A 23,013-nucleotide genomic window follows, 5' to 3' on the forward strand; every position below is an offset into this window, starting at 1 on the left:
CAGTAGTAGCAATAGAGAAGGAATTTGTTAAATGTCATATAACTTCTTAATCTAGCTATTTTAATGACCCCCCCCAAATTAAGTACATAGATCAAGAAGAATCTTTAAAAATATTTCTCTCAAGTGAGTTTGTACCTAATGATTTTAAAAGTTATGATCATGAATTAAGAAAACGAGGTGGTTTCATTATATATAATTGTGTTTTTATTCCTTTGTAAATTATTGAAAAAATTGGTTTCAGGTATTCATTTTCAGAATGGATTGGCATTCTTTTGGAGAAACCAGTATTATGGATATTAGTGTAATTGTGATATAGAAAATTACCTGGTTTTTAAGCAATGTGAAGATGTTTTACAGATATCTTCTCCCCTTATTGTATTATGTGGAAATATGACTTGAATGAGAGGGAAAGTTGAAAGAAAAATTACTAGTGATTATGTTAGGAAATGCTGTTAGTCTAGTGAAGCAGCTGTCAAAATGTCCCTGCTATCTAGTCTTATGTGAGGGGAATAGCTTTTGTACTTACCAGGTCTGCTGAAAGGACGGGAGAAAAAGGACTGCTTGTTGAGCTTGTTTTACTCTTTCCAAATGGAACTAGGATATGGTATCTAAAACTATTTGGGTCCCATGTAATTCAACTTAAACTTCTTGGGAAATTATTGAGAATATTATGGAGCCTCGTAGTCTAGGACTACAGACAGTGTGATCTCATTTTATTAATGACAAATGCTGTTATACAGTTGACCCTTGAATAACCTGGGTTTGAACTGTACCAACTTGTATTTTCTCCTCCTTATGATGTTTTTAATAACATTTTCTTTTCTCTAGTTTGTTTTATTATAAGAATATGGTATATAATATATATAACATACAAAATATGTGTTAATTGACTATGTTATAGATAAGACTTTAGTCAGCAGTAGGCTATTAGTAGTTAGCTTTGGGAGGAGTCAGAGCTATAATACTTGGACTTCTGACTGCGTCATAGTTGATGTCTCTCCCCACTCCTCACCCCTGTGTTGGGCAGGGGTCCACTGTATTTCAAGGCTGTGATGTTCGTGAATTATGTAGGTGTGTTTGACACGAGTTTCCTGTTTTTGGCTCATCGGTCACCTCTTCACAGACTGAAAGGGACCGTGGAAACCATCTGTTCATCCCCCTGCTGATTATGGCAGATTAGTTTAGAGAGTAGAGCCAGAGGTGGAATTTGGACTTCTTGGCTCCCAAGGCACAGTCCTTTCCCCTGTTTGACCCTGAAGCTTGTCTCACAGCTCCCCCAGACCAAGGTTAACAGTGCCTGGGTGGCATGAGTTTAGTGTCTGTTGAAACCTAGATAACGTCCCACAGTTTTTGGACTCTTCACTTTACTCTCCATTCTGTACCGGTTCAAAACAATTTGTTAATTTTTTTCCCTTGCCTGACTAGAGAAAATTTTTAAAAATTTGTAATATTTTCTGTTTTAAAGTTAAACGTATACATGCTAAGTGTTATCATGTTAGATTTAAATTTTCTATATCGTTTGCCAACTGCTAATTTATTACTATTTGTAATTTAATATTTAAGTAGTGCATCTAAGGAGTGAAATTTGTGCTTTTAATCCAGTAGCTATACAAATCTGATGAATGGCCAGCTTTTATTTATTATCTTTCACCTAAATTACATTTTCAAGTATTTAATTTTATATGCATGATAGGAGCAAGTTACTGTCTCTGTCTCTTTTAGTGTTACTGGAAAGTTTGACCCCTTTAATTTTTCTCTGCCATCATTCTGCCTTGTAAAAGTAAAGGGAGTGAATAATTGAAAAGCCCAAGGTATATTCACCATATGGGGAACAGGATCATATTGTTGTATTAATGACAGATGCTAACATGCCTTGTTGAATTAAACCTACTATTTTTTTCCCCCTCAGATCCTTTTCATTACTTCTCTTCAATAATGTTTAATTTTTCCAGTTTGCTTCTTCAGTATTAAGACAGCCCTTACAAATCAAACTGTTTCCCTTTGGCAAATTAAACACTTGACAGGTGTGTAACTGAGAGGGCAAAAAAGCCATGCCCTGAAGGGATGTGCTATTTAAATATTGTCAAAAATATTAACAGGTCTGAGAGTATAATTGATGCCTCTGTTTAACTCTGCCACATTGTGTATTGTTCTAACCACCAGCTAAAAGGATGTGTGCTATTAAACCTGAATAATCTCTAATAGCTCCAGTTTATTTCCTATTGCATGATTCCTGTTTAAGTGTGTGTGTGTGTGGGGTGGTGGTGGATAACTGTGACTTTGTGTCAATGATCTGTCAAATGCAAATTCTCAAGTAGTGTCCTCACTGTCACCGAGTCATCCAGGCTAATAACTGCAGGGCCTAATGCATATTCATGACAAAAATCCAGCTACTGTGGAGGAAATAAACACGTTAGCAATTTAATAATAGAAACTTGTCAGATGAGAGGATATTGGATTAGCATATTTATTCTGTGACGTTTGTCCAGCCCAATATAAGTGGATGCTACTTTCCTGATTAATTAATAGCCTTGCCTTCTGAATTGACTAAGGGTACTAAGTTAAATGTCTTTTTATCTTGAGTTATTTGTAGGAAAACTATGAATTAAAATTATTACCTTCATTAGAAAGGACTGAGAATTGTCATTGCTAAGATTTTTTAAAATTACGGTTACAGAGACCAATTCTAACATTGAAGAAATGATGTGGATGTCAGGCTTACAAAAGCTGCTGATCTGGAAAATTAGCCTTGGGGCACAGTATTCTGGATGCCTCTCTTTGTCAGGGATTTCCAGCTTTTTTGGAGTATGGCCCTCCTTATTTTGTTGTTGTTTGATTTCCAGGTTCCTGGTTTGTTCACCTTTCTCACAGGGAAGTGTTGGCTTACCTATATATCCTCTAGACGCATATGTATATATACACAAAATTAAGCCAGATTTTTCTAGGTTTTTCTTTGGAAATTTCATGAAATCTTTTGGAATTATTGGAGAGACATTGATTTAAACTAAAACCAGTATTGAAATTTACTGTTCAGTGTTCATTAGAGTAATTCAGTCCTTTTAAATATGGTCTTCACGGTATAAAAGTCGTGGTTTTATATTTCTGTGTTTCTAAGTTTTATCTGTTCACATTCCAAAAAAAGTTTGGGACAACTCCTGAGGGCAAAACATCCTAATAGATGATTCAAAGGTAAATCTAAATAAAGATCAAATAAAAATATTAGAGAACTAGATATACCAAGTCTCTTGGGTGGCTAAAATTGAGTATATAATTTAATTCTCATTTCCCAGGACAAAGGCAAAAAAGAACCAGATGATTGTATATTGCTCAATATGAGACATCATTCAATAAACCAAATTTCCCCTTGGCAATGGGAAGGTAATGGGAGCTCATGTTTTTTTTTTTTTTAAATAGAAAGCTCATAATCATTTAATAATAAACCTTTGTTGAACACTTAAAATAAGTAAAAATGCAATGAATAAGATGGAGATTCTTACTTATCTAGAGGGAAAGAACATATATAGTCTTATGTCATTAAATAGGAAAACAAGCTAAGTGGTATAAAAGGAAGAGAGAGGAAGAAATTACTAACTTTGACTAGAGGAAAACTTCACATTGGAGGTGACATCGAAGATGGGTTTTGAAAAATGAATAGAGGTTTTCTGTAGAGATAGAGGAAATTATTTCAGGTAATGGGAAGAGTGTTTACAAATGTAGAGCTGTTCTCAGTTCGGGTCATTTTACACTTTCTCTCCAGGAGACACTGAACAGTGTCTGGATTCACTTTAGATGGTCGCAGCTTGTGGGTTGGAGGGGTGGGACAATGCTAGAGGCGTGTAATGTATGGAGTCCAGGGATGCTGCTCAACATCCTCAATGTAGAGGACAGCCCGTCAAACAGGGAATTGCTGGGTTTACAGAGTCTTCAGTGCTGAGGTTGACAAATCTTGACAGAGAGTCACAGATATACCTGTGTTATCAGAGCAATAGAGTCTGGGAGGCTGTTGACAGAAGAGAAAACTTTGGAGCCAGACTGTGAAGGCTTTAGTATGGTTTTCTGTTTTTCTGTTTTTTATCATCATTGTTCTTTCGCATTCAGCTTTCCATATCAAATTTTTTGTAACAAGTTGAAGTATCAACTTTATCTCTTAACTATACTATTTAATACAATATTTTAACAATTATTTATTTTTATTTCTGCACATTTTAAAGACTGTAGTAAAAAACATACCACATAAAATGAAGTTAAAGGTCTTAATGACATTTTGATGGATAAGACCCTCACGTATAGTTGTAAAGTACATGACTCATTCTTCAAAGGGCTGTTTCTTTCATCTTTTGAAGTCTGAAATACACTAAGGATACACAGTAATTTAGTAATGACTTTTCTGCTAAAGCATGCATGAGATAATGTACCCCGTGTATATTTTTCTGATCCTCTGTCTTAAAAGCACACTTTATAGAACCTAGAGAAGCAGGCAGTCAGTGTGTACTTCAGAGTTTTATGTGTGTATTAGTTGCTCAGTCGTATCCGACTCTTTACCACCCCATGGACTGTAGCCCGCCAATCTCCTCTGTCCATGGAATTCTCCAGGTAAGAATACTGGAGTAGGTTGCCATTTCCTTCTCCAGGGGATCTTCCTGATCTAGGGATCAAACCTGGGTCCTGCACTGCAGGCAGATTCTTTACTGTCTGAACCACCAGGAACTGACAGTAAGCTTCAGAAGGTCACTTTCAAATACCTGACATCAGCAGAGGGTATTAGATGGAACATCACCATGCTGGGGCCTGCCCAAAGAGCCACTCTTCTGTATTTGTAGGACTGATAAATCATGTTTATGGCCAAAGTGTTGAGATATGCTGCTTTTAAGCAGTAATATCAGCAACTCTGACAATTTTTACATTTATGATTTTTAGATTGATGAAAAGTTGAAAATTTTGATAATTGAGCACTTGATTGCTCTGTTTTGACTTAGGTAATTAATAAATCCCCACTATTTTGTATAATTATTGTCTCAAAGAGCAGAAATGCCTGTGTTTCCTCGGCCTGATTTATTACCTATATAAAAGATGAAAACGTAACCCTGTGTTGATGGTTTCTAATTTGAGACTGAAATGAAGATGATTCATCTGTAAGCTTGCTGTCAGGAAAAGGGAAATGACTACTGTCTCTCAAGAATGCTTAGGTTAAATTATGACTTGGTGTGAAGGGAGGGGAATGGAGAGAAAGAATATATGCCTCAACCCATTAACAAGAATTATCTAGAAGTCAAATAGAATTCTCCCCAGTTGATGGTGCCCATGAAAATGAAAAAATATTTTTCCTACCCTTAAAATGGTTTTACTTTTATGATTGAGCATTACAGCAGGCTAACAGAAAGTGTCTGTAAGACTTAAATGTACATTATCTAGGAGAAGTTACGAGAGGAGTTGTCTCATGTTTTTGCATTTACCATAAAGTTTATTTACTGTCAGAATTTAAAATACTTTATTTTTGGTACAATAACAGCTTTTAAATGTTTGTTCCTTTAACTAAAAGTTTGTAAATATAGAGCCTCTGAAGGGACTAAAATTCTTGTTTTATCCTGGGCAAGAAGGCAATGTTCAAGCTTTTTATACAGTGCTGGATTAAAATGCAACACCATCTTGCCATTGAGTATGCATGTGTGTCTAAAACAGCAAATGGTGCTAATTGTATGGTGTTTTTGTGACAAAGTTAAATGGTCTTTGGAGAAGAGGGGAAAAAAAATAAGAAATTTCCTGAGTATAATCTAAATCAGTTTTTTAACCGACGAATTTAGAACAATAGAGGTCGATTTGCATTTGAAGTATGGCAACAGTAAGAACAATTCCTTGTAGGAAGCCCTCGTGTGTTATAGACTCTGTCTCATTTGTTCAGTCCATCAGCTTTTTGAGGTGGGGTTTCTCCCTACTTTGTCCAGTGAAGAGAGATTATATAACTTTATCTGGACCATACAGTTGGTAGATTTAGGGGAAGAATCTAGGTCTGTGTGACCCTGAAGCCAATGCTTTTTTTTTTTTCTGCTTCTTCTAATTTACACTTTTTCTAAATCCTTCGTTCTATAACATAAAGGAAAAATAAGTTTAAGAGAACAGTTAATAGCATTCATAATGAGAAATGAATTTAAACTAAATCTTTTATAAATTCAAATGTATTAAGATTTGCTGTTTCCCTTGAATTATCCCTCCTAAATTTTAATCAGAAATCCTTTTAAATATAAATCAGAAGTGTCATTCTGCTTTTATTTATAATTAGGTAAATGGACTGGGTAGAGTAATAGTAAGATGGAAAGGCAGCATGGTAAAGTAACATCAGTCTCCATGTGCCCATTTCCATATATTTATGCTTGTCTGGAGGGTTTTATTTTTATTTTTCTCTAAGCAGACTGTGAACAGTGAATCAATTTTATCTTCTGGAAATGTGGGACTGGTAGAAAAAACACTGCAAACATTCTAACATGTCGTTTGTCTAAATTTTCAATTTCTAAAATTTGTGGTGACATTTGAAATAAAGTTAATTTTTATACCTTTGCCCCTTCAATGTAGAAATTTCCAGCATACTTTAATAAGAATATTATTTTTGGTCAAGCTACATTCTTTATCCTCATTTTCTTTGGAAATTTTGTTAAGAAAGCACAGAAGTGTTGAGATTTAAATAAAGGAAAGACATTCTGTAAATACACATCAACACACATGCCTAGACTAGTGGTGTATATGCTGCGCGCCACTGCGCCATTTGTTCTCAACAAGCATGTAAAGGGGCTGTAGAATTCATTTGTTTGGAGGTTTGTTTGGAGTCCATTTCCCACTTTTGGGATAAAATCCATGACACATTCATCTTTGAATACCTCGTCCCTAACACGACACTTAACTCAGACTCAGTAAACAATTTTGTAATTAATGATTACATGAGTGTTCTTGAATATTCAGAACTGTTGTGCATTAATAATTTGTCTTTCCTTGCTAGAGAACTAGTTTTTTATATCAACAAACTAGCCAAATAACTAAAGTTACTTTGAAGACCCCTCATTTTTCTCTTAGGAACCATATTAAATAGATATATCACTCATCATTCATCATCATCATAATTAACTTGGAAGGAGTTCTTATTATGTGCCAGGAACTCTTCCATGTTTCATCATTACGACAATACTATAAAGCAGAGGATAATATTTTCCTCATTTTGCAGAGGGGTAATGGAAGCACAGAGAGGTTAGGTGAGGGAGTTAGTATTTGAATGCAGGCAAGCTGACTCCAGAGTTCAGGTCTTAATCACAAAGCTGTGTTGCTTTTTGTTTCACTGTCCTTGTAAACAGTATAATGAACATAATTTAAGGAATTCCTGGTTATCTCAAGGCCTTCGTTTAGATTATCTGCTCTCAGATGCTGGCGGTGTTGTAGTGTTATTCAGAGACCAACGATGATCTTAAGCATGAGTTTATTTCTTAAAATGAAAAAATATATATATTAATTGATTGAGCCCTTTTTTGCTCCTCCTTTAGTTGTAAAATGGGAGCTAAATAGCATGGATTTAAAAAATGTAAGGCCTAAGCCCAGTGCTTACCAAGAGCTCAGTAAATACCAGTTCTCTGTTTATTGCTTCCTCTTCATATGGAGATTTAATGTTTTAAGGCAGTGGCTTCTCAGTTTCCTCTCATGACCCCATTACATTCTTAAACATTTCTGAAGACCTCAAAGAGCTTTTGTTTTTGTGGTTTTATCCATCCATATTTATATCAGGTTAGAAATTAAAATTGAGAACTTTTGTAAATATTTACTTAGTAGTACATAGAAAATAACAGTAATAAGCCCATTACATTTTAAAATTGGTGAAAAGAGTGGCATTGTTTTACATTTTTGCGTTTTTCTTTAACATGGCTCTGTAGAAGATGTTGGATTCTCATATCTGCTTCTGGATTTGATCTGTTTGGATTTGTTGTTTTAGTTTATGAATATGAGAAAAATCTGGTTTCACACGAGTATGTAGATGGAAAAGGAGAGGGGTGTATATAGCCTTCAGATGATTGTTTGATAGGGCACCAAAACTCTTGTTAGTTTCTTAGAAGCTAGTTGCAGTGTGGAATCTGAAACCAAAATAGGGAACACTTCCCTGTGCTTTGAATTTTTACTTTCATTACCCACGCATAATTTTATATTACATTGGTCATTTGGAAAATTTGAAAAATAGAAAAATTACACTTTACCTTTCATTACATAGTATCAGAAAATTATACTTGCTGGTATTGCTTCTGATCTTATCAATAGAGTCTTTAAATTATCGAAAAGTGTCAAGCCCAGGTTGGCAGATGCAAGTTTTTCAAAATTCTTAATTTTTACTTGAAAACTCAAATTTTACTACTGGCAACAATTACTGTCAGTTGTTTTCTTTGAAGTGTCAGGCATACTTTATTTTTGAGAAAGTGTCTGCCATATACCAAAGTCTGTATAATCTGTTTTTGGGGATTTAAGTAATTTTTTTCAAGTAATACAGTGCCCATGAAAAAAAAAAGCCTAGTTTAGCTTGCAACTCAAACAATAGTGCTTTTCTTGTGATGATTGTAGTTTTAATATATGAGAAGTACTTCATATTTACTTAACACTTTGAAACACAGAATTTTAAAAGACATACTTTTAAGAATCAATATTGAATAAAATTAATAGTTTTTACTAATTCGATATTGAATAAAATTAATAGTTTTTACTACTACTACGTTACTACTGATTACTTTTGAATCACACACACAAAGAGGACTTTTGTATGTGACTCTGTGGTAGGGGAATAGACTTGTTCTTGCGAAGAGGAGCTGAAAATGATTTGTTGCACTTTTTTCACAACCTTCCACAGACACCTCTTTTACTACTGTCCCATCCCTGAGAGCCGAATGTCTTGAACATTTCAGGTGCTGAATAAGTATTCCAATGAAAGAAAGGAAGGTCTCATAGAAAATGTAAAATTATACACTGTTTTGTCTGAAAGCCCAGCTCCCCCCAAGCCCCTTCCCTTCCTTGAAACTCGCTGCTCCATTTTGTAACTTGTTTAGTTCAGGAACTGTGAGCTACTTTATGTCCAAAATAGTCTCGTCACATTAAGCAAATCTGCTTTGAACATGCAATTCAATTTCTTTAATTAGCTTTAAAAATAAGGATCATTAAATCAGAGTGCCACCATCAATTACTGTGCTAGGGTTTGCCTGTTCAATAATGCATCAGAGTTGTGCTCTACTCAGTATTTTTCTGAAAGATTTATGGAAAAGGAGACCTCCCCTCTCTTGGTTCCAAACTTGAAATAGAGCTTTATTATATATAAAATTTTTTTCCTATTCTGCCATTTTAGGTGCTGTATTTCATTGAATACTCTCAGGATTCTATCTCTCTTTGCATTTCATATTTGGGATCAGTTCCAGAGAGTGTTTTACAGCATTTTTGTAAATTCATAAGAAAATAAGCACTTTTCTTGCTCTGCATGAAGTAAAGACAAGGTGCGGAATTAAAAAAAAGCCGCAGTTCTGTGAGGTGCACCTGTTATGGCAAAATCCTCAGAGAGTGCCTTGCTTCTTTTTCACTATGTTGAGGAGTAACAAACAGAAAATTGGGAAATTGAACTAGCAATATATATTTATAAATTTGTTTAAAATCTAACTAAAACTGGGATTGTAAAAGCAATGGTCATTTTTCTTGCTTAATTTAAATAATATATTTTAGCTTGTAAATGATAGAAATATAATATTCATCAAATGTATATAAGTGTTTAGGTGATTTTATTCTCATTGCTATACTATGAATTCAGATTAAGTCAAAATAACAGGACCACAAATTAGGTTTGGATAATTTATATAGTATGCTTTGGGAAATTCAGTTTGATCCTAAGCAATCATTTTCGTAGACAATTACACAAGTATTTCTGGAAAGATTGATGTTTGCCATTAAATAGAGCTAGTAATGTTAACTTCTTTTCAGTTAACACCCTAAAAGGGATAGATAAAACGTAAGAAGTCAGTATTTCAGCATTTTGAAGCTGTTTTAGTTAAATGAATCTATATATTTGAAAATTTTCTATTGATCTTTTTGACTATTTTTGAATGATGTTTATTTTGAAGAATAGTATATTTATTATTGAAAATATAATAAAAAGCAGTTTATAGTTTAAAAATCTTACAAGTATATCAGCCTTGTACCAGGGTGGGTCAAATGCCTTAGTATAAAAGTATAAGATAGTGTAATGATTGTTTTTTCTTCTAATTTGATGTGCAATTAAATGATACAAGTGTTAAAGATTTATAATCTTTAAGGAACAAATTTAGATGTGCTTCAGCAGTTAAGACATGTTTGCTGAGGATTCATCTTGACTTGAGCACTTGTAAAAATTTATTTTGGGAATGGGAATTAGCCTCTTGAATCTATATCAAGCCTGTGGAAGGTAATCTATCACAGTAATAGACTAACTTCATCTTCAGATATCCATTTCTTCATTTTTCTTTGTTTACAGTGAATGCTAGATAGCTGAACTTTCAGTTTCTGTCAAAAAAGATTTAGCTTGATACATAGAGGCTGTTCCTAACCCCTCCATTTAGAAGAGTCTGTTTGTATCATTCACTGGGGCACCCCAGTTTCTCTGCTCTTATTGTAACATTTACTTTGTAAACTTTAAAAAATATTAAGAAAACATATTCAGTACAATCAAAGGAAAATTACATAGCTCAAGGATTTTTCACAAATTGAATGTAGAAGTATAACCCTTTCCATAAATCACAGGGTAGAAAGTTACCAGCACTCTATAATACTCTCTGTTCCTGCAGTCAGTCCTAACAATCCCAAAGGAATTACTTATTTTTTCCAGACTATTTGAATTACAGTTGACATATATTATAGTATAAGTTTGAGATATACAACGTGATATTTGAAATATTTGATACACGTGTACATTGCAAAATGATTATCAGCGGAAAGGCTAGTTAATACATCTGTTCCCTCACATAATTAACCATTTCTATGTGTGTGTGATAAAAACTTTAAAAATCTACTATCTTAGAAGCTTTCAGGTATATAATACAGTATTGTTGACTGTAGTCATCATTGCTGGAATTTATTCATCTCTTGCCTGAAAGTTTGTCCCCTTCGACCAGCATTTCCCCATTTCCCATACCCTGCAGTCCCTAGCAACCACCGGTCTACTCTTTGTTCCTATGAGTTTGGCTTTTTAAGATTTCACATGTACGTCAGATCATACACTGTTTTGACTTCCATCCCATATATAAGTATTTGAATTTTATATATTACTGTCTGAGTATATATACTTTTCTGCATGGCGTCTTTGTCTTTGCTTAGTGTCTATGAGATTCATTTATTTTGTTGTTTGTAGCTGTCTTTCATTTTTCATTGCATGAGTACACTAGAATATATTTTTCCTTTCTTCTGCTGACTGTGAAAGAAAGTGAAAGTGAAAGTTGTTCAGTCATGTCTGACTCTTTGCGACCCTATGGACTGTAGAGTCCATGGAATTCTCCAGGCCAGAATACTGGAGTGGGTAGCCTTTCCCTTCTCCAGGGGGTCTTTCCAACCCAGGGATTGAATCCAGCTCTCCCACATTGTAGGCAGATTCTTTACCAGCTGAGCCAAAAGGGAAGCACAAGAACACTGGAGTGGGTAGCCTATCCTTCTCCAGAGGATCTTTCCGACCTAGGAATCGAACCGGGGTCTCCTGCATTGCAGGCGAATTCTTTTACCAACTGAGCTGTCAGGGACTGTTGACTATAATTTTGCTTTCCCCCTCAGTTTTTGACTGTATTATAAATAAAACTGCCACAAATGTTCTAACATGTATCTTTTGATGTTCACAAGTGTGCATTTCTCAAGAGTGAAATTTCTGGGTCTTAAGGTATATATTCAACATTTGTATTTTCTGTCCAGCTGTTTCCCAAATCTGTTGTCAATCTCTCCTTGAAATGTATAAAAATCCTCATCCATATCATTGCCTTTACTTGCTACTGCCAGCTTTAGTCTTCTTCCCTCCTCCGCCTATTAACTACTCTAGGGTACTTCTACTATCACATTATTGATTTAATTTGCATTTCTCAATAATGTTGAGTACTTTTTCACATGTTTGTTGGTCATTTAGAAATCCTCTTTTGAGGAATTTCCATATAAGTCTTTTGCCCACTTTTCTGTTGGTTCAGTTCAGTCGCTCAGTCGTGTCCGACTTTTTGCCACCCCATGAACCGCAGCACGCCAGGCCTCCCTGTCCATCACCAGCTCCTGGAGTCTACCCAAACCTGTGTCCATCGAGTTGGTGATATCCATCCAGGCATCTCATCGTCCCCTTCTCTTCCTGACCCCAATCCTTTCCAGCATTAGAGTCTTTTCCAGTGAGTCAGCTCTTCGTATGAGGTGGCCAAAGTATTAGAGTTTCAGCTTCAACATCAGTCCTTCCAATGAATATTCAGGACTGATTTCCTTTAGGATGGACTGGTTGGATCTCCTTGCAGTCCAGGGGACTCTCAAGAGTCTTCTCCAACACCACAGTTCCAAAGCATCAATTCTTCAGTGCTCAGCTTTCTTTATAGACCAATTCTCACATCCATACATGACTATTGGAAAAACCAAGCCTTGACTAGATGGACCTTTGTTGGCGAAGTAATGTCTCTGCTTTTAAATATGCTACCTAAGTTGGTCATAACTTTCCTTCCAAGGAGTAAGCGTCTTTTAATTTCATGGCTGCAATCACTATCTGCAGTAATTTTGGAGCCCCAGAAAATAAAGTCTGCCACTGTTTCCCCATCTATAGACATGGTCAGTCCTCATATTGACTGACAAGTTTTTTTTAATGTATTCTGAATACAACTTTTTTGTTGAACATATGTATCACACCTGTCTTTTTCTGCTTTGTGTTTTAACTCCCATAATTGTATCTTTTGATGACCAGAAATTTAAAAAATGTATATAATGTCCAATTTCTAAAACTTTACTGGAGGTTTATCTATTTTATTAATTCATTTCTTTCAAAAGACTCAACTTTTGCCTTTCTTGAATTTTCTTACTTGTATTTTTAAAAAATTTTCCTCAATTCTGGCCTAACCTATGTTATTTTCTTCCTTTTTGGGGTTTTGCATATGTTCTCTATTAGCTTATTTAGCAATATGCCTAGCTCATCATGTTTTACACTTTGATTTTTCTAAATATATTCATTTAAGTCTGAATCTAAGCATTGTGTTAGTGCATCCCATAATTTTGATTTGTTGTATCTTATTTGGTTAAAATGTTTAATTTTTAATATAGTTTCTTTTATCCATGGTTTACTTAAGAGTGTATTGCTTAATTGACATGCTTTGGTTTTCATGTTACCTTTCTGCTGTTGGTTTCTAGCTTACGTTACTGTATTCAGAGGTCTCTATTTGAGGTTTGTTGACATGTGCTTTGTGAACTGCCTATAGTCTACTTAGATAACCATTTCTTTTACAGTTGGAAAGAATTTAACATTCAGCAATTGTTGAGCGCACTGCACTGTTCTATGTATGTTAATTAAGTCAACATTATTCAGAATGTTTCCTTATTGATTTTTTTTCATTCTGTCACATCTGAAAGAGACATGTTATAAATTCTAATTATGCTTGTGGATTTGTCTATTTCTTGTTTGCCCTGTTTTTAAAAAAATTAATTTATTTTTTAATTGAAGGATAATTGCTTAATGGAATTTTGTTGTTTTCTGTCAAACATCTCCATGACTCAGCCATAGGGGTACATATATCCCCTCTTTCTTGACCCTCCATCCCATCTCCCTCCCCATCCCATCCCTCTAGGTTGATACAGAGCCCCTGTTTGAGTTCCCTGAGACAGACAGATTGAAACCACAATCACAGAAAACTAGCCAATCTGATCACATGGACCACAGCCTTGTCTAACTCAGTGAAACTAAGCTATGCTGTGTGGGGCAACCCAAGATGGGCGGGTCATAGTGGAGAGGTCTCACAGAATGTGGTCCACTGGAGAAAGGAATGGCAAACCACTTCAGTATTCTTGCCTTGAGAACCCCATGAACAGTAGGAAAAGGCAAAAAGATAGGATACTGAAAGATGAACTCTCCAGGTTGGTAGGTGCCCAATATGCTACTGGAGATCAGTAGAGAAATAACTCCAGAAAGAATGAAGGGATGGAGCCAAAGAAAAACAATACCCAGTTGTGGATGTGACTGGTGATAGAAGCAAGGTCCGATGCTCTAAAGAGCAATATTGCATAGGAACCTGGAATGTTAGGTCCATGAATCAAGGCAAATTGGAAATGGGCACACAGGAGATGGCAAGAGTGAACGTCGGCATTCTAGGAATCAGTGAACTAAAATGGACTGGAATGGGTGAATTTAACTCAGATGACCATTATATCTACTACTGTGGGCAGGAATCCCTTGGAAGAAATGGAGTAGCCATCATGGTCAACAAAGAGTCTGAAATGCAGTATTTGGATGCAGTCTCAAAAATGACAGAGTGATCTCTGTTTGTTTCCAAGGCAAACTATTCAATATCACGGTAATCCAAGTCTGTGCCCCTGACCAGTAACGCTGAAGAAGCAGAAGTTGAACGGTTCTATGAAGACCTAGAACACCTTTTAGAACAATCACCCAAAAAAGATGTCCTTTTCATTATAGGGGACTAGAATGCAAAAGTAGGAAGTCAAGAAACATCTGGAGTAATAGGCAAATTTTGCCTTGGAGTACAGAATGAAACAGGGAAAAGGCTAATAGAGTTTTGCCAAGAGAACACACTAGTAATAGCAAACACTCTCTTCCAACAACACAAGAGAAGACTATACATGGACATCACCAGATGACCAACACTGAAATCAGATTGATTATATTCTTTGCAGCCAAAGATGGAGAAGTTCTATACAGTCAGCAAAAACAAGACTGGTAGCTGACTATGGCTCAGACCATGAACTCCATATTGGCAAATTCACACTGAAATTGAAGAAAGTGGAGATAATCACTAAGCCATTGAGGTATGACCTAAATCAAATCCCATGATGATACAGTGGAAGTGAGAAATAGATTTAAGGGGACAGATCTGATAGACAGAGTATCTGATGAACTATGGATGGAGGTTTGTGACATTGTACAGGAGACAGGGATCAAGACCATCCCCAAGAAAAAGAAATGCAAAAAGACAAAATGGCTGTCTGAGGAAGCCTTACAAATAGCTGTGAAAAGAAGAGAAGCCAAAAGCAAAGGAGAAAAGGAAAGATATAAGCATCTGTATGCAGAGTTCCAAAGAATAGCAGGAGAGATAAGAAAGCCTTCCTCAGCAATGAGTGCAAAGAAATAGAGGAAAAGAACAGAATGGGAAAGACTAGAGATCTCCTCAAGAAAATTAGAGATACCAAGGGAACATTTCATGCAAAGACAGGTTCAATAAAGGACAGAAATGGTGTGGATCTAACAGAAGCAGAAGCTATTAAGAAGAGGTGGCAAGAACACACAGAAGAACTGTACAAAAAAGATCTTCACGACCCAGATAATCACAATGGTGTGATCACTTACTGAGAGCCAAGCATCCTGGAATGTGAAGTCAAGTGGGCCTTAGAAAGCATCACTACGAATAAGCTAGTGGAGGTGATGGAATTCCAGTTGAGCTATTTCAACCCCTGAAAGATGATGCTGTGAAAGTGCTGGCACTCAGTATGCCAGCAAATTTGGAAAACTCAGCAGTGGCCACAGGACTGGAAAAGGTCAGTTTTCATTCCAATCCCAAAGAAAGGCAATGCCAAAGAATGCTCCAACTACCACACAATTGCACTCATCTCACACGCTAGTAAAGTAATGCTCAAAATTCTCCCAGCCAGGCTTCAGCAATACATGAACTGTGAACTTCCAGATGTTCAAACTGGTTTTAGAAAAGGCAGAGGAACTGTAGATCAAATTGCCAACATCCGCTGGATCATTGAAAAAGTAAGAGAGTTCCAGAAAAACATCTATTTCTGCTTTATTGACTATGCCAAAGCCTTTGACTGTGTAGATCACAATAAACTGTGGAAACTTCTGAAAGAGATGGGAATATCAGACCACCTGACATGCCTCTTGAAAAACCTGTATGCAGGTCGGGAAGCAACAGTTAGAACTGGTCATGGAACAAAAGACTGGATCCAAATAGAAAAAGGAGTACATCAAGGCTGTATATTGTCACCCTGCTTATTTAATTATATGCAGATACATCATGAGAAACACTGGGCTGGAGGAAGCACAAGCTGGAATCAAGATTGCCTGGAGAACTGTCATTAACCTCAGATATGCAGATGATACCATCCTTATGGCAGAAAATGAAGAAAAACTAAAGAGCCTCTTGATGAAAGTGAAAGAGGAGAGTGAAAAAGCTTAAAGCTCAATATTCAGAAAACTAAGATCATGGCATCTGGTTCCATCACTTCAGGTCAGATAGATGAGGAACAATGGAAACAGTGACAGACTTTATTTTTGGGGCTCCAAAATCACTGCAGATGGTGACTGCAGCCATGAATTTAAAAGATGCTTGCTCATTGGAAGAAAAGTTATGACCAACCTAGGCAGCATATTTAAAAACAGATACATTACTTTGCCAACAGAGGTCCATCTAGTTAAAGCTATAGTTTTTCCAGTAGTCACATATGAATTTGAGCTATAAAGAAAGCTGAGCACTTGGAGAACTGATGCTTTTGAACTGTGGTGTTGGAAAAGACTCTTGGGAGTCACTTGGACTGTAAGGAGATCCAGCCAGTCCATCCTAAAGGAAATCAGTCCTAAATAGTAATTGGAAGGACTGATGCTGAAGCTAAAACTCCAGTAATTTCGCCACCTGATATGAAGAAGTGACTCATTTGAAAAGATGCTGATGCTGGGAAAGATTGAAGGTGGGAAGAGAAGGGGATGACAGGGGATGAGATGTTTGGATGGCATCACTGACTCAATGGACATGAGTTTGAGTAAACTCCAGGAATTGATGATCGGCAAGGAGGCCTGACGTGCTGCAGTCCATGGAGTCTCAAAGAATCAGACACAACTGAGCGACTGAAGTGAACTGCACTTTGCTAAATTCACTGGTTAGCTCTAGTAATTTTCTGATAGTATCTTTAGCTTTTTCTTGATATAGTATCATGTCATCTGCAAACAGTGAGAGCTTTACTTCCTCTCTGATTTGGATTCCTTTTATTTCTGTTTCTTCACTTGATTGCTGTAGCTAGGACTTCCAAAACTGTGTTGAATAAGTGTTGAGAGTGGCGACATCCTTGTCTTGTGCCTGATCTTAGGCCTGCCTGTTTTGAGATTATCATTTTAGATTGCTAAGATTGTTTCTTCTTGTCTGTTGAATTGACGCTTTATCTCTGTGGATTGTTCGGTTTTATGTCCAGTAGTGTTTCTTGACGTCTAGTTGTCTGATACTAGTTTTGTTGTACTAGACTTCTGTTGGTTAATTAAAGTGTGATGTATTTTTTTTTTCCTTCATCCTACTTCATCTTTACTGTATCTCTTATTTATTATTAATTTATATATTTGGTAATCAGTATGCATTTGATTTTTACTGTGTAATCCAATCTGACAATTTTAGTCTTTTGAGTATTTAACTCCTTCATATTTAATTATTGATAAATTTGACATTTTTGTTTTCATATTCTTTTATGCCTGTTTTGTATTAACTAGTTTCTAATATCATTTTCTTCCTGTATTAGCATGTTATTTATACTTAATTTTATTATTATTTTATTGATTAGCTTAAAGATGTAGCTAGTATCCTTGACTTATTTGAGTTAACCCTAAAAAGTTATTTTGAGTTAATTATATATTCACAGAAAATTTTCAGTATGGTATGCGTGCTTCGTCAAGTTTCTTCCAATGGTTCCAATCTTAGTAAAGTATTATATCACAAAACTGGTATTGATAAAATGTGTGTTAATTTTTCAAATTTGTGTTATTTTTCTACTCGTGTAGATTTGTGTAACTACCCACCATCTAAGTACTGACCTATCCAGCACCACAAAGATCTCCCTTATGTTACCTTTTATATCCAGCCGTATATTCCACAGCAGTCCTGACCCTGGAATGTTATATATGTATATAGTATATGTATGTAGTTTATTTCTACATATATAGATTAATCAAGAATATTAAAAATTTAATCATCATGTATGTGACTGTTTGATATTGTCTTTTTTCACTCAACATGATCCCTCCAAGTTATTGTGCATTTTACTATTTTGTTTCTTTTTGTTGCTGAGGTTTATTCTGGCTATGAGTGTACTTACTCGGGGATACTTTGTTTCCAATATTTTTCTCTTTATCAGTGAAGGTACTGTGAGCAATTTTGTATATGTTCTTTGTGGACATAGATTTTCTTTTTTTTCATTTCTCTATAACAGGTGTCCAGGAGTTCCATTACTGGATCATATGGTAAATATACCATTTGTTTCCGAAACAGCCAAACTGTTTTCCAAAGGGACTCTACTGTTTTATATTCTTTACGTTTCTCCACATCCTGCTCAGTGTGTGCCATTGTCATTGTTTGTTTTTCAGTTAGTTATTCTTTCAGGTATAGAGCGATAACCTCATTGTGCTTTTAATCTGCATTTCTTTAATGGATCAGATGCTGAACACCTTTATGTTCTTACTTGTCATCTCTGTGTCCTCTTTGGTGCAGTGTCTGTGTCTTTTGTTCATTTTTAATTGAATTTCTTAAACTTTTGAGTTTGGGATTTTCTTTATGTATTTTAGGTCTGACTTCTTTGTCGGATATACATATCCTTATCTTCCTTGATTTTACTTTAGTACTTGCACTACTTCCTGGAAAATGAAAGGAATTTAATATATTTCCACCCCATTGATCCCACTCCTGTATTTTGTGTAACTGTTCATGTAGTTTAATTCTACATGAATTTAAAACTTCACAAGTTTTAGATTATGTGTCATACCAATTTCTGTTGTTTTACTCACATTTTAAACCCCTTCCTGTGCTTTTCAGTGTTTTCTACATTCAGGAAATTCCATCAGAGGTCATTTTCTTTCTGCCAGAGAATTTATTTTGGTATTTATTTTGTCCCAAACTGAGACAGTGCTTTGTGTGTGAGTATGTGTGTGGGGGAGTTGTTCTGAAAATGTTGGGTTGTCAGTTCTTGAAAATTTTTAAGTCAGATGTGAGCTTTATTCTTCTTTGAACATAATGTCCCTTTTTGCTCCGGTAGCTTTTAAGGTCTTCCCTCTGTCTTGACTTTCAGCTTCTTTACTATGGTGTGCTGTGTAGACAGCCTAGAAGATGGACACCAGATAATCTCTTCTTTCTGGTAATTGGCTCTTGTATGATAACCTTCTTGAATGTGGGCTGGGCTTGCTGATTTACTTCCAATGAATAGAATAGAGCAGATCTGACACTTTCTTTTAATCTTATAAAAGCTTTTTTTTTTTGTTACAGCTTTTATGCACATTTTCTGATTAATCTCAGAGGAAGGGTTATTCTGATATAGTTATTTCCAGAGGGTGAGTTTAATTGTATTTAGAACTAAAGAGAATTCTTGTTTTCTTAGAACGCTGTTAAGATGCAGCTCTCTTACTACACCTACAAATAAGTTGTTTGCAAGGTGGAAAAGATGCTGTCTTTTTCTCCTGTAACATATACTGACTGATGCTCAGAGGACTAAACACTTATTTACTCAGGTATTCTCTTGTTTGTTTGGTTCCGTAAGTATAGATTTATAAAAGTCATTTTAGAGTTACTTATGCCAGTCATTATTTTTATATTTGTAGGGCTCTATCATGTATAAAATATATGAGATATTTTTCTCTAAAAACTTATTTAAATTCTTTTGAAAGACTACATAGATGACTTGATAAAACAATTGTTGGTGATTTAGTTGTGTTATATAAAACTGTCAAGAAGAAAGATCTCATTAAAGGTTCTTTATTAAAGTTATTTCCCACGTGTCCATGTACTTGCTTCACCTTTTAAAGACAGAGTGACTAAATTTGAAAAAAAAATCATATTGTATGAGTGTGATTTATACAAGAAAGAGTATGGGGACCTCCGATACATCAAGGTATTTGTAAATGGCTGTCCAGTACTCTTGCCTGGAAAATCCCATGGACGGAGGAGCCTGGTAGGTTGCAGTCCATGGGGTCACTAAGAGTGGGACATGACTGAGCGACTTCCCTTTCGCTTTTCACTTTCATGCACTGGAGAAGGAAATGGCAACCCACTCCAGTGTTCTTGCCTGGAGAATCCCAGGGATAGGGGAGCCTGGTGGGCTGCTGTCTATGGGGTCGCACAGAGTCGGACACGACTGAAGTGACTTAGCAGCAGCAGTGCGTGTGTTTTGCATTAAAATAGTGTGCTTAAGTTGTATAATTGTCCTTTGTTATGATTTTTGCCTTATCTGACCTTTTAGAGTAAGTGAACCTTTTGCTGGTTCTGACAGTGGCTCGTAAGAGAGCCTCTTTCTGTCCTAAATACTGAGAGGGTATTTCGTATTACCGTTCACAAAGAATTTGACAACTTTTTAACTGAATACCTTATGTAATTTTCATTTAACTTATCTTAGATGTTGGCACTAATGAAACATCCCTTAATTCATACATGTTTATTTAGTAAGAACATGAAAGACCTTTTTAGACTGAAATAGCCAGAAGCTAAACTGAAAACATAATTATTTGATGACTCTTTCATCTACTAGTAGCTTCCCCAAATAATACAGATTGTATATCTGTATATACAAATCACCAGATAGTTGTGTTTTCTTCTGCTTATTTTATATTGTATAAACCAAGATGGGATTCAAGGTCTTTTTATTAACCATTTGTACTGTGTGTGGTATGAACTGACTAGTCATGTCAAAGAAGGTTCATTCCTATCCTTCCAGGAGATTTTATTTCAGAAAACCATTTTAATAAAACTGTAGCAGAGTCGTAGCTGTGGCCTTTGTGTTTTTTCCTATGGGAATAAATTTTCAAATTAAAAAACACATCTTTTGTATGATGGTATAATTAAATTATAGTTTTTACATATGTGATCTCTTTGCTTTTACATTTATATAGACCTCAGTGGCTGGACAGAAATAGGAGGAGTCATTGTCATTCGTTAAGCCTTTAACAAATTTGGAGAAGACAGTCAATATCCAGTATCATATAGCTTTATATGCATATACAACTTCACTCTTAGAATGCCTTCATACCTTGTCTAACATAGTTTCAGAGCTTCTTCAGCAGTTAACTTCACATAGATAGACTCTTTGTTCTTATAACATGATTTGTTCATTCTAGCTCACTGTAGCAAAGCTCCAGTTATTTATTCCCTATGCAAACAGCCCATAGGTATTAGGTCTTGGTGTGTGAGATCCTCAGCCTGTCACAGATTTCATGATCCTATCTGCTTCAACCTGTACAGTATATCTTCTCCTGGCAAACTTTATTGAAATTGCCATGCTCAGGTTTTAAAAAAAATCAGGTTTGAAGTAAGAAGCTTGCTTTTAAAAAAATAATAATTTTTTGTGTCTGCTGTAGATTTTAAGAGAAGCATTTGAAAGAATTCCCTGAAGCTTCTTCCTCAAACACATTGATCTCTTTTTCATTTGCCTTTATAGATAGCCAACCAAATAATTGTAGATTGTTGGTAACTATGGTGATTTACTGAGTTTCCTGTCTTATTTTTCAGGACAGATAAACTCTTAGGCATCAATTGGTGACATATTGTGAAATATTTTGATTGCTTCTGTCAGTGGAAGCCATTTACTAATGTCTCCTTTCTAGAAATTGATATCTAAATGATTGTTTCCTCTATGTATAATACAAAGATGACAGGAAAAGATATAGGTCATAATCTACTTACTAAGTGTGTGACTTTGTGTAATCATCTTGTGTAAAATGGAAATAGTGATTTTTGGAGGTTTGTTGGGCAGATTAAATCAGAGTAGATCCTTAAAAATTGGATAAACATTTATTCTGCAAATGGATATTGAATGCCAGCTCCATGCAAGACACTGCCATAGAGGATGAGGATACAGTAGAGAATAAAATAATCAGATTTTATTAATCCACTGGAGTATTCTATGTTCTAGTCTGTCTCTACAGATTGGGATGGAAGCTATTTAACAGCAGAGAACATGTAGGTGATAATAAGCACCCTGAAGAAAAATAGGGCAGAGTTAGCTCGTGGAGTGTAATTCTGGGATGCACTGTCAGGGAGCCTTCTCTGGGGTGATGATGTTGAGTGCACTTGGAAGAAGTAAAGATGTAAGCATGTAGATATTGGAGGAAGGATGTCTAGCCTTGGTGGCTAGAGAGAGCAGCTTGGTGGTTTGAGGAATAGAGATCAGTTATAGCTGAAGCTGTGTGTGAAGGACAGAGTGCTGATGAGTTCAGAGAGTGATCCAAAAATGTCATTGATATAGTCTTTCTTCTGATTAATTATAAAGTTATATTCCATATACTTTATAGATATATAAAATTAGATCTGGTTTTTTGCACTAGTTGAATGATTATTTACCATAATGAAATATTATTATTGTTTATATTTATTATTATTTAGCATTAATATGTTAATATCATTGTCATTTAATTTGATAGATATATTAATATTTAGTATAATTATATTCAAAAGCAGAGACATTACTTTGCTGACTAAGGTCCATCTAGTCGAGGCTATGGTTTTTCCTGTGGTCATGTATGGATGTGAGAGTTGGACTGTGAAGAAGGCTGAGCGCCGAAGAATTGATGCTTTTGAACTGTGGTGCTGGAGAAGACTCTTGAGAGTCCCTTGGACTGCAAGGAAATCCACCCAGTCCATCCTAAAGGAGATCAACCCTGGGATTTCTTTGGAAGGAATGATGCTAAAGCTGAAGCTCCAGTACTTTGGCCACCTCATGCGAAGAGTTGACTCATTGGAAAAGATTCTGATGCTGGGAGGGATTTGGGGCAGGAAGAGAAGGGGACGACTGAGGATGAGATGGCTGGATGGCATCACGGACTTGATGGACGTGAGTCTGAGTGAACTCCGGGAG

At 35.7% G+C, this 23,013-nt stretch overlaps 1 protein-coding gene across 1 annotated transcript in view; it reads left to right on the forward strand.

The window, feature by feature from the left end:
* Positions 1–23,013, forward strand: part of LOC120863821 (multiple PDZ domain protein) — a 175,335-nt gene that overhangs the window by 32,881 nt on the left and 119,441 nt on the right. The window lies entirely within an intron of this gene.

The sequence above is a fragment of the Oryx dammah genome, unplaced genomic scaffold (genome assembly GCF_014754425.2).
Source record: "Oryx dammah isolate SB20612 unplaced genomic scaffold, SCBI_Odam_1.1 HiC_scaffold_1, whole genome shotgun sequence".
Taxonomy (NCBI): domain Eukaryota; kingdom Metazoa; phylum Chordata; class Mammalia; order Artiodactyla; family Bovidae; genus Oryx; species Oryx dammah.